Raw genomic sequence first — 11,717 nt, 5'->3', positions numbered from 1 at the left:
TTTGGACTACCAAGGTTCAAACCCTGGTGCACCACTTATATAGCTATTTGACTTTTGAAAAAGTGCTTGACCTTTCTGTAACTGCTTTCTCACCTGTAAAATGAAAATAATGAATAGGTTTGTTAGAATTAAATGAATCACTAGTCTAATTATCTTAGAATATTCCTGGTATTTACAAGGTCTTTAAAAAAGGCTTGTCATTATCTGAATTAAACCAGAAACTTTATGAACTATTTTATAAGACTGGATTTTCAAATCAGTCTTCCTTGAATCAGAAACTATAAGTGGTATCAATATAAACTGAATAATTTCAAGGATACAAACAAGAGATTCAAGAATGGCTTTCTAGATCATTCCTTCCCATAACAGATATGTCCTTGTAGCCTAGAATAGATGTCTCCAAGTGAGGTGTGCACAATTCTTCACACAGTGGATAGCATTAAAAATTATAAAACATCTCTAGCTAGAGAGCCTATATGATGTTCTCCAGGAGTCATAGATCTTGATTCTACCCATTATAGATAATTCTAAACCAGAGACAGTCAGCTGAGGACTCTTCAATGACAAGTCTCTTCCTCCTTGTATATGTCATTAGTCTATTTACCCAGAGGATGTCCAAGTGACAAAGGGTTTAGTCCTTTTACCTCCCACTATGGACTGCATGCTGAGTTATTCTACCTAAATTCATATGTTGAACTCTTACCACCCCACCATGCAGTGTATTTTGCAAATGAGGCTTTGGAAGGTAATTACAGTTAGATAGGTCATAAGGGTGTGGAATTAGTGGTCTTATAAAATGAGGAAGAAATACCTCTCTCTTTCTCACTTGAATACATGGAGGAAGGGTCATGTGAGATCATAGCTTGAATGTGGTTGTTTTCAAACTAGTAAGAGAGCTCTTACCAGGAATCAAACCAAGCTGGCACCTTGATCTTGGACTTCCAAGCTCCAGAATTGTGAGAAATAAATTTCTGCTGGTTAAACCACCTAGCTATTGTGTTCCTTATGGTCACCATAGTTTAACACTTGCTCTCCCTCCTTTCTCCCAAGGTCTTTTCCTGGTGAAGGTAGTGGGTGAGAGAAGGTACTGTAGGCCACATTCTTGAACATCTTCTACCAACTTTTTCTTTTTAAACTTTGTTTTTTAAGTAAAAGAGATGCATGTACTAAACTCTTCATGCAATTCCTCAAAGACATTCTTTTTTTCATTTTAAAGGAAAACTTTCACATGGCACACACACACAACAACAACAACAAAAACTGTCTCTAACTTTGACAACAACTTCCCACTTATCCCACAACCCCAACCAATTTTGTTAATATATGATTGAAACCCTTTGCTCTCCCTAGCTATATTCACCTAAAAATAACATGAATACCTACCCCTCCAATATCAACATGAAGAACATTTTTTTTCATTTTTCTTTCTTTTTTCTTCATAGCAGTATATCTCTCATGGTATGAAGATGTTGTATGTGTTCCATAATAATATATTTAAAGAAATATTTTATAATGTGAGCCACTAGAAACTTAAAATCACATATCGGTGGCATGTTCCTATGTCATTGTAAACTCATTGCAATTAATGTTCTAAGAATTTTATTTGTGCTATTTTAAAAACTGTGGTAATAACACTTAAAATTAGATTTATCCTCAACAAATTTTTAAGTGTACAGTATAGTATTGTTAACTATAGGTACAATTTTGTATATTTATAGAACTTATTCATCTTACATGATTGAAACTTCATAATAACATTCTCTTGTATATTTTATCACATAGGAAAACAATATTGAAATAATTAAGGAAACTTGTAACTCAGCATTTAGTGTTTGATGGTAATGATTCCAAGAAAATGCTATCATATTTTAACACAGTCAAAGAACTAAACCATTTAAATGTTTTTATAATTTATACTCAGACATTGACCAAATTGGATAAGACCTAAAGGACCTCATGCTATGTTTGCCACATTCCTTTATTTTACACACACACACACACACACACACACACACACACACAGTTTTTTCCTTAACATTAAAAAACTGAAAATATGTGTGCCAGATTATTTGAACTTGAGAAATTATTCATGGTGGTCCAGGTTTCAGAGTTAGACAGATATAGGTTTCATGTTAACTCAATTGTGACAAAATAGCTTTGTCATGAAAGGCAAATTTGCATATGCTTCAATCTCCATATAATTTTGGGATATAGAGGAACAACTGAGATAATGGATGTAAATCACATCGCATAGCACTTATTCAGTAAATACTGGCTTTTATTATCACTAGCTTCATTATTATATGCTCCTGTTTTATTCTGTATTAGATTTGGAAGTAGATGTTGAAGAACAACAGTTTATATGACATCAACCTTCTGAATCCACAGTGTAGTGGGAAAGAATAATTTTAATCTATAACAAAGCAATACATCCTTAGGTTAAGTACTATGCTCCAGGAAAGTAAAAAGGAGTTCTGAACATAAAGTTTATAAAACAATGATCTTGAAGTAAAATCTTCAAGATACTTTTCATTGGAAGAGATATCTTACATGCCCAGCTTCAATTTCTACTTTTCAGAGAATATGGTGAAACATAAAATACTAGAACGATGCAGTAGCTATTTTAATTTGGTGGTGGTGGTAGAACTTGGAAGACTACAGGTTTTAACAATACCATTTAGATTCAATAGTTTCTTCTTAATTCTGAAGCTAGATATAAGGTGTAAGGAAATGGAGTGAATCTGTTGATTTTGAAGTTGCTTTTCTTATTTATTGTCAACTATTTCCTCCCATAAAGAGAGAATATGCAAAGTGATGCTGGGAAAGTTGATTTTTATTCCATTTCTTTTTGCATAACAATAACTATTGTGACTTTGGTTTCTCAAAAATCCCCCCCCAAAAAAATTATTGAGGATATTGCATTCTTACAAGAGGAATAAGAGAATTCTTCCTGAGGAGAGTCCATAAATACACAGATTTTTTCTTTGTTAAAGATGCTTAAATGTCAAGAATATTCTGTTCCAGATTTTTACTGCTGCCTACACACCTTGTAGACCACAACCCAGGGCAAATGAAATAGACTCTTCTCTGATTTGTACCTGACTTTCCACAACATTCCCAAGCATTACAAAGAACTCCCCAGATATTTAACTTGACAAATGTATAAATGACCTATTTCTGCTTATTTTAAAAAGGCGCTTTAGTAGCAGATAGTGATTTTCAGAAAAACAACCATAAAAGTAATTTGACACTTGTACCTTTTTGGAGAGGAGGCTGTCCTAAATTTTTAATTTTCTTTCACTAAGTGAGTCTCTCGAATCCAGCTCTGTAATTCATGTCTAAAAGTCTTCCACAATATTTAATTGTTCACTGATAGGATTATGTAATTAGGAATCATAAGTTAAAGATAACATTTTGTTGAAAATGGTTTATTATAATTTTTATTCCCACTTCATTCAGTATCAGGAGCAGACATTTATTAATTAGGATTAAGAATTAGAACTCAAAAAGGCATCAAACCTTGTGGCAAGCAGACAATTTACAGATTATACCAGGTTGGAAAACACTGCAGCACATCCTCCACTTGAAACGCTGCAAAAGTCAGTGTCCAAAGTCATCTTGGGATATCAAGCCTCAAAAAATCGCTCCTGGCACACACGGAAATAAAAATGCCTCTATATATCACTAAGCATCTTTCTACCAAATTCATTGTTCACTGTTTCTTCATGCAGGTTCAGCAATCTAGCTTCAAGCTCTTTCCTTAACAGTCGCTGAAAGAAATGCCAGGTGTGGAACACACATTCCAACTCCCTATGAACCGATCTAAGAGCAACCTTGAATGGCAGAACAAGATAGTGGGAGAGAGTTGTTAGCTGTTCTCTACCTCCAAGGAGCAGTCTTCATGGATGCATCACCCCTAACACCAACAGTCCCTCTTGGGCAGTGCTTCTGCCAGAGTTGACTCACGCAGAATCTAAAACAGGTCGGCTCCTGAAATTCAAACTTGAGCCTTTACCTACTGATCTACAGCTCCTAGGCGCAACAATGCTCACCTTGTAATGCTCTGAATTGATTTCTGAGCTGCTAGAAGCGCTTTCAGAGCTCCTACCAACACAAGTTTAATTGTTTATACTAAATCCTCATCTCGTTCCACTTAAGCACTCCCCAACATCATGTTCTGTATTTGCAGACTGTTCTCTCTTTCGGACAGTTAACCGGCTTCCAACTTGAAGAAGACCAATCAGGAGACCCTCGTTCTGAGGAGGCGCCACGCGTATGGAGACTGTAGAGGAGAGGCGCCCCGATGCGAAGGAACCTAGCGCCACCTCCGTGCTGCATCACTTTGCTTTTTCTGCCGGCAGGTCCCATGCCTTAAAGAGATTCGAGCAGCCACTGAGTGGAAAACCCCGCAGACCTCCAAAGTCGATCCAGTACTTGGAAAGACAAAGTAACGCTCTTCTGGTGTGGAGTCAGCGCAGAGGAAAAAAGGCGATGCCTGATAAATAAGCAACAACAAAAACAAACCAATGGCCAAAAGTTTACTTTCCAAGAGCAATTCATTCCTGCAGTTCAGTCTGGGTAAGATAAACTCCCACTGAGAGGATACTTTCCATAGAGCTGTGGATGATCCTGGAGCCTCTGGCTTGGGGTTTCTCACTGTGCAGCACCCAGCGATCCATCCCCTACCGTCTAGGGAAGAATACAAAGTTAGGACAGAAGCTAGCTAGAGGTTCCCACAGCTACTTCTAGAGCAAAACCTTGGAAATGGCTGCTAAAGGGGTTGGGTCTCCAGACTCCTAATCCCTCCCCTTTCTCCAGCTGAGCTGTTCACCTGCTACCGTCCAGTTTACAATATAAGCGTAGACACTAAATTAGCCCACTTCTCAAAGATAGTCATCCCAAGTTCCAGGGCAGTTCCTTTAAAAAAATACGTTAGCAGCTTTAAGAACTCCTTGGGGAAAACGTTAAGTGAGGGCAAGAAAGGCGTTTTAAGAAGGGATTGCGTCCGGGGAAACGAGGTGTAAGCTCCTCTAGTCGAAGGATCTCGGGGAGCCCCTCAGCTCCCAAGTGAACTGCTGCAGCTACTTCCATTCCGCAGAAGGGGCGGAGGTGGCCCTGGAGGGTGGAAATGGGAACTAGGTTAATCTTCGCGGACGACTTTACTCAGGGGTTTGGGAGAGTAGCTGGCCTCAAGGAAAGAGCCAAAGAGTCAAAGAGGGAGACAGGGCAGCGAGCAGCCAGGTAGCCGAACTGACTTGAGAACACGAAGGCAGTAACTGCTAGCAATTCACTAAATAGTGAGGCGTGATGAATCTTCCTATTATATAGATCCTAGGAACCTCTTGCCAGAACTCGCCTTTCCCTGTGGCCAGTAGCCCGGGGGCTGCCGGCACCAGGCCGGACGCGCGTGTGTAGCGGCGCGAGCGCGCGCGCGCGTGGGGCGGGCGGGGGGGCGGCTGTGTGCGCGTGTGTGTGCGCGCACTTCGTGCGCCGAGTGGGGCCGGTGGAACCCAGCAGCCGGCCGCCCGCCGCCCGCTTGAGGTCCCTCTTCCTTGAAGCCGCCTTCTCGCAGCCTTCTCACTTGTGCCCCAAACCCGCCCAGCCGCGCTCGGTTAGGGCTGCATCTACTCAAAGTTTCCTCGGCTTAGACACCTCAGAGCCGGGGTTATCTAAGCGAACGCGGTACTGAAGTACCTTGGAGAGACTCTTACAGCACCTTTACGCCTTGGCCCCACCCAATCCAAGCAGAGATTAGATTTTTCTAATTAAGGGGAGAAGAGGGGAAGAGGTGTTTCCAGAGAAAGAGAGAAGCGGCCGCAACTGGGAATATCTGATCCTTTCCTGTCTAACGCCAGAGAAGTGACTGACGTTTTTGTGGGGTTACAGAAGAAAATTGAATAGGCAGCCAAGTTGCCTGAACAGGGACTGACTGGGAGACTTCTGGGTGCTTGAAGGTTGCCCTGGTCTCTGTTTCCACCAGCTTGAAGGTGTGGAGGCGCCTCCACTGTGAGGGCTTTTAACCGCCTTCCCCTCCCGTTTCCCTTGAAAGGAAAAGCCAGCAGAGCTGAATCTGGGAAGTCAAGGAAAAGCCCCTGGACTTGTGTGCTTGTATTCTTGGCTTTGGATTTTAGGGACCTGAAGAATTAACAGCACCTCTAGGTAAGAGCAAAACCGCTGCTTGAATCTCCAGAGGGAATAATAACTTAAAATAGATGTTGGGGTAGGGTGGGTGTTTAGGCCAAGTTACAATGATTTCCTCGGGTGTCGCCACGCAGTTGCACAACCGGAGCGAATGGCTCTGGTGGGCAAGTCGAGGAGTAGCTGGTGCTGCTGGTGTCCAGTTGAAAGGTAGGAAGCCAAAGGCAGAGTCCTTTCCTTACACTTTTGAAACCTATTGGAAATACGCATCGGGCTGGGTCGTCTGTCCAGGCTGATTTACAGCGTGGATTTTTTTTTTTTTTTTAACACCCCTGGCAAGATTTTTTCCCCATTAGCACCGCAGACCCACCCGCTCCTTTCCATAGAGAGCAATGGGCACCGGCGAAAGCAGCTAGAACGCGGTGGCAGGTGAGCCTGGCGCAGGTGGGCAGGTGGGGGCGGCGGCATCCGGCCCGCGGATTGGGGGGCATGCAAAGCCCACGCCGCCGCCTGGCAGGCTTTCGGCAGCCGGCGTCGGAGCCCGGGCGCCGCGGGTCGGTTGCGGTTCCCTTCGCCTCCGCTAGAGGTTCCCAGCGGGCGCCGCGGAACCGGTGGGTGTGGGGGCACCGGGAGGCGGAGGGGCGAGCACCGGGAGCGAGCGTGCCCGCGGGGTGGCGGAGCCGGCGCGGCAGGGGGAGGCGAGCCTGGCTGGGTCCAGAACGTGTGCGGGAGTCCCGGCGCGCGTCCTGTATGCGCGCGGCGCTGCGGGTACGCGGGTCCGAATCCCGGCTGAGCTCTGGAAAGCTGTGTTTGCCCTGAACTGGAGCCACTTCGGGGAAGCGATCCTAGTCCGCGCCCTGAGGGCAGTCTCTGGAGGTAATGCCCTCTTTCTACTTACTCTCTCAGGTCCCCCCTGTGTCCCGTTCTCTGTAAATTCTCAGCCAAATACTCAGTTGGGAGCGAGTTGAGAGTGTGAGCGAATCTGTAGGGTCTGTATCTAAAGGTGCCTTTCAATCTCTCAGTGGTGCTCTGGGGACTGTGTATTTGCACCAATCCCTATTTCACTCACCCCTGAATTTTTGCTTTCTTGCTTTAAGGGAAGTCCCCCCCCCCTCCTGGGAGAGCGCCTGGTGGCTGGTCTGGTTTGGGTTGCTCCCAGGTGAGCCAGTGGACCCCCTGTGTCCCTCTGAGCTGCAGTGTTCTGGAGTGCAAGACTCAGGGGATGGGGTGTGGTGGAGAAAAAGAGTACCACACCCTCTTCTTTTCCTCCCCTTTCCTCTCTACCTGATGGCGAAGTCGCCCCATTCAGCATCTTACTGATTCCCTTTTCCAATGGATTGGCTCTAAGAACAGAGCAAAGCTGCTGAAAGATTTGGAGAGAGGGAGAGCAAAGAATGAGAAGGAAGTCATGGCCAGAACATGAAGGGAGAAAGGGGGGGTGAAGTTAATCTTATGTGTTTGGGAGGGGGGCGGTGCTGCGAATTGGCCTTGAGTTCAGATTATTTGATGAAGTCAGATTCATTTCACATTTCACACTGTTTCTGACATAATCCACTTTACTCAAGCTACTAACAAATATCATCTCTGCTAGGTACTGCCTTGGGCACTGAGGGCACTGAATATGTTTGATCATTATGTATAAGCAAAACAAAAAAGTGGGTATTGTGCGTGCTTGGTGTTAATTATGCGCTGCCTGTCAAGACAGGCAGTAATGAGTGCTTTTCAGTGTACTGTGTCGTGTTTGTATATATCATATGTGGTCATTTTACCCTCTGCATGCAATTTTAGGGTCCTTTAAAGGTGGCTATTAACAAAGACGACTTAATACAAAAGGAAGACCAAGAATAGGATGGGTCATGGAATATTCTAGGAATACTGAAAAGCAAAGATCCAGCAGTAGTGAAATATTGGGCCACATGCTGAAAGAATGAACAATATTTTTTTTTTTTAAGAAATAGGAAGCAGTGGCTAACATTTTAAAAGGAGATTTTTTTTTCAGTGTATCATCATCATCTTCTACTAGTGTGCATTACTTCCAATACACTTGGAGTGTGAGGAAGAAAAAAATATGAAGTGCTTCCTGTTGAAAACCAGTGAAATGTGTTGTGAGATTCTGTCAGGTATTTCACCTTACAGGTATTTCAGAGAAGTGATTAACCAGTGATGATAGATGAAGTGGTTTGGTTATCATTTATGTAGAGGGCATTGGTTACTTACCTTACTAATTAAGGTTAATATATAAGTTAATATTTTTATATAGCAATTGTAATTTAGTGAAAATGGAAGCAGGACAATTTATTGATTTTTTTTATTCCAGAATAACACATGGCATCATCTCAGAGAAGATTTACATAAACTTTGTCAGACATGTATTACATTGGATAGAGCTATGTCTGGGAGCAAGAATAAATGTTACGGGAGTCCCTCAAAGGATCGTTTGTTCTTAAGCTGTATCTTTTGGAAATTTTGTGTCGTGAGAAATGACTGTGAATCATTTATAGAAAAAAAATCTGCATATGTAGACAAAAATCACTCATTTGGTGAATGCAATTAGCCAAAGAAAAAACATATTAAGGGTTCCGTTGTCTTTCTGAAACCTCTGAAACCAAAGGAAGATCTGCTAGTATTAAGAATCTGTGTATGTGAAGCTTAAGGGACATTGTGTTTCTAGACAATTAAATCAAAGTAGAGGGGCTGGTTTGTAATCTCAAATTTAGTTTTAGGGCTCCATCTCTTAAAGATTTTTTTCTTTAATAAATGTGATTTTTAAAGAGTCCAAACATTGAACTCTTTCAGAGATGCCATGCCATGAGCCTGAAAACCATGTCCTCTGAAACTTCATGTCAAGAATAAGAAGTGATAGGAAGTTGTCACAAATTAATTGGCTTGGTGCTTCAATTAAAAACTGATTATTATCTGACTCTGGTAGTCATTATGGTTGATTTTGTTTGGTCTCTAGATATTCTGTGAAAGAACTCTAGGTGGAAATGTTTTCCTGTAGTACAAGGAGAGGAGGTCACTATATGCAAACAGGCCTGACAGTTACTGATTCTCAATTTGGTTGCTTTTTATCCATAAGGCAGCATGTTAGATTGAAAAAAAAAATCAGTTTCTGATTCTACATGAACATTTCTCTCTCTTGTAGCCCTCAACAAACCTCTGGGTTCCCCGTTTATAATTTTGATGGGGCGATATGTCACCAAGTCACATCCTTTTATGAGTTAGGGTCTACTTTGGTGTTAAGAACTTTAAAAACTATTAAAGCATAAAATAGTATATTTGTTGAAAGGAAATTAATTGAGCTTTAAAAGATATTTGCTAAGGAAATAAAAAGAGAATGAGAGAGAAGTTAAATCCTAGGTATCAGCTTAACCTATCTAACTGCATTTACTTCTACAATTTCTTCTATGAGCCACCATTTTATTTGTTTGTTTTGCTTTTAAAAATCTCCTTTCTTCTTTTTAATTTTTTTTCTTCAGAACTAAATCTATGCTAATTTATAGTTACTGAACAATTATTTCAATATATTTAAGTGGGAGGTGTTTTTAAAATATTAAATTTGGGCATTTATTTTTGAATCTCATATGCAAAGGAAATCCCCCTAGAATGTGCTTTTGACTCTTTAGGGAGACTCAGTCATTAACTGATTATTATCTCTTTCAGTGTGAATGCCTCTTGTCTGACTGGCTTTTGTTTCTGGGAAGTGTAGAAGGTTGCATACTTAGTCACTGGAGGTAGATGAACTGCTTAGGTACATGGTGCATTTGTACTTGGAGTGACTTATTTCCATATAATTCATACTCTATGAGCAAATTGTCTGGTATAATCAAATGTGAAATGCTCATATGAAGTCAATATTTGTGTCACACAAGTCAGTATATACCTGTTCAGAAATTAGTAACCCATTTTAGGAAACCTTAACTCCATCCAAGACTTTAGTAAATCCCTTCCTCCTCCTTTTGTCCCTCTTTCCTTGTTTTTCTCCCTCCCCCCCTTTCCTTCTTTGAGGTGTCACTCAATGGCTACAATTGCTAAATGGTTCTTAAATATCCCCAGAGAGAAAATCCTGGTTTCAAAAATCTCTCAAGAGAGAGTAACCCAGTGCCCCAGGAGGCAGCATGAATAAATAGTAAAAGCATTGGTTTTGACATTAGAAAACTTGAATTCTGTTTAAGTCTTCTATGACTAGCAGTGTGATTTTTGAAAAAGCTCTCGTTTTTATAAGACTCAGTGCTGATTTCTGTACAAGGGAACATCTTATATCTTATCTACCAATTCTATTTTTGTATTCCACATTTGATCATACCTAGTTTTAGGTTTTAGGGAAAGAAAAACAAGACTGTCAGGTGAATATAAATGTTAGGCATTGTAACATTTGATAGAAAAATAAATGAAATATATGTAAAAATACTGATAAAACTTCTAAAATTAAGGATAGATTTGGATATGCCAAATCCATATGAGAGGACCTCTCCAGGGTATATATATATAACAGGTGTTATGAAAATCAATTTTAAGTTAATCTATATGTATGGGAGATAATTTCCTCAAAGTTATTGTGTTAATGAGGCACAAACTTTGGGACATATGGAAATCTTGTAATGCTTATTGTGTGAGACGTGAAAGTCCTCTATTCATTCAGTCTGTTCTAGAGCAGTTGTGATGACAAAGAGTAGGTAGGAGAAAAACAAAATTAAGTATTTTTTAATAATAAAATTACAATGAAATCCCTGTTTTTACTTTTTAGGAATTGTACGTTTTTCTTGTTTTTATGTATAGTATAGCCAATATCTTATTAAATCAGGTATACTACTCAGTTTCTTCAAGCACTAAAGATATTGAATTTGTGCAATGTTGATTTGGTGGTTTAATCTATGAAGTTGAACACAAACCTCATGCACTATTTTAGTTTTTGCAAGACCACTAATAGTCTGTCCATTTGTCCTATTTAACTTTAGTGGTTTTAATGCTAATGATATTAACTATAAGTTATTTTTATAAAATGAATTAGAAAGAAAGTAATTGGTAGATGCTAAGTGATTTAAGGAGTTGAATTAAAATTTTAAAGACCCATTGAAATAATTATGTGTTCTTTTGACAAAATAGAAAGACTGCTAGGATTTCAAAGTAGAGTAAATTTTGTTGTTTTTTAAGGTATTCAGTAGTTAATTTTAATAAAAGCTTATCTTTACTAGTTGCAGTGGTAAGTCAAGTACCATTTCCTTCCCTTGAGTTTTGTTGTCATTGTAAATATATTTTTCTCTACAGAACGTATAAAACTGAATGCAAACCTAGAAACCTAGCCTAAAAATCAAATTACATTTTACTGTCATGGCAGATAGAGTAAGACATAATATTAATTATCTATAAAGAGGGAATCATTATAAAAATCTTTATAAAAATCATACGAAAATTTCAGCTTAACAGATATATGCAGAAATATAAGATTCCCAGAACATTTTAGTTTCTAGATGTAGCGCTGTAGAGTTTTTCAAGTGGATTCTAAATTGGACTGCATAAGAGGATTTTGTGTCTTCATACAATCTCTTTCTATTATAATGTAACTATGGTTAGCTGCA

At 40.1% G+C, this 11,717-nt stretch overlaps 1 protein-coding gene across 6 annotated transcripts in view; it reads left to right on the top strand.

The window, feature by feature from the left end:
* Positions 1-5,460: 5,460 nt before the first annotated feature.
* Lingo2 (leucine rich repeat and Ig domain containing 2) overlaps positions 5,461-11,717 on the top strand; it is a 1,122,715-nt gene continuing 1,116,458 nt past the window's right edge. For 4 of the 6 annotated variants that reach the window (XM_078047735.1, XM_078047736.1, XM_078047731.1 and 1 more), the window contains exon 1: positions 5,461-6,159. The gene's annotated coding sequence lies outside the window, so the exon portion shown is untranslated. Of the gene's footprint in view, positions 6,160-6,253; positions 6,349-6,791; positions 7,015-11,717 lie in introns of those variants that run through there. The other 2 variants (XM_078047733.1, XM_078047732.1) reach the window with 2 other exon arrangements.

Source organism: Ictidomys tridecemlineatus, chromosome 4, assembly GCF_052094955.1.
Source record: "Ictidomys tridecemlineatus isolate mIctTri1 chromosome 4, mIctTri1.hap1, whole genome shotgun sequence".
Taxonomy (NCBI): domain Eukaryota; kingdom Metazoa; phylum Chordata; class Mammalia; order Rodentia; family Sciuridae; genus Ictidomys; species Ictidomys tridecemlineatus.
The sequence above is the reverse complement of the archived record's forward strand: the minus strand, read 5'-3'. Positions and strand labels throughout refer to the sequence as shown.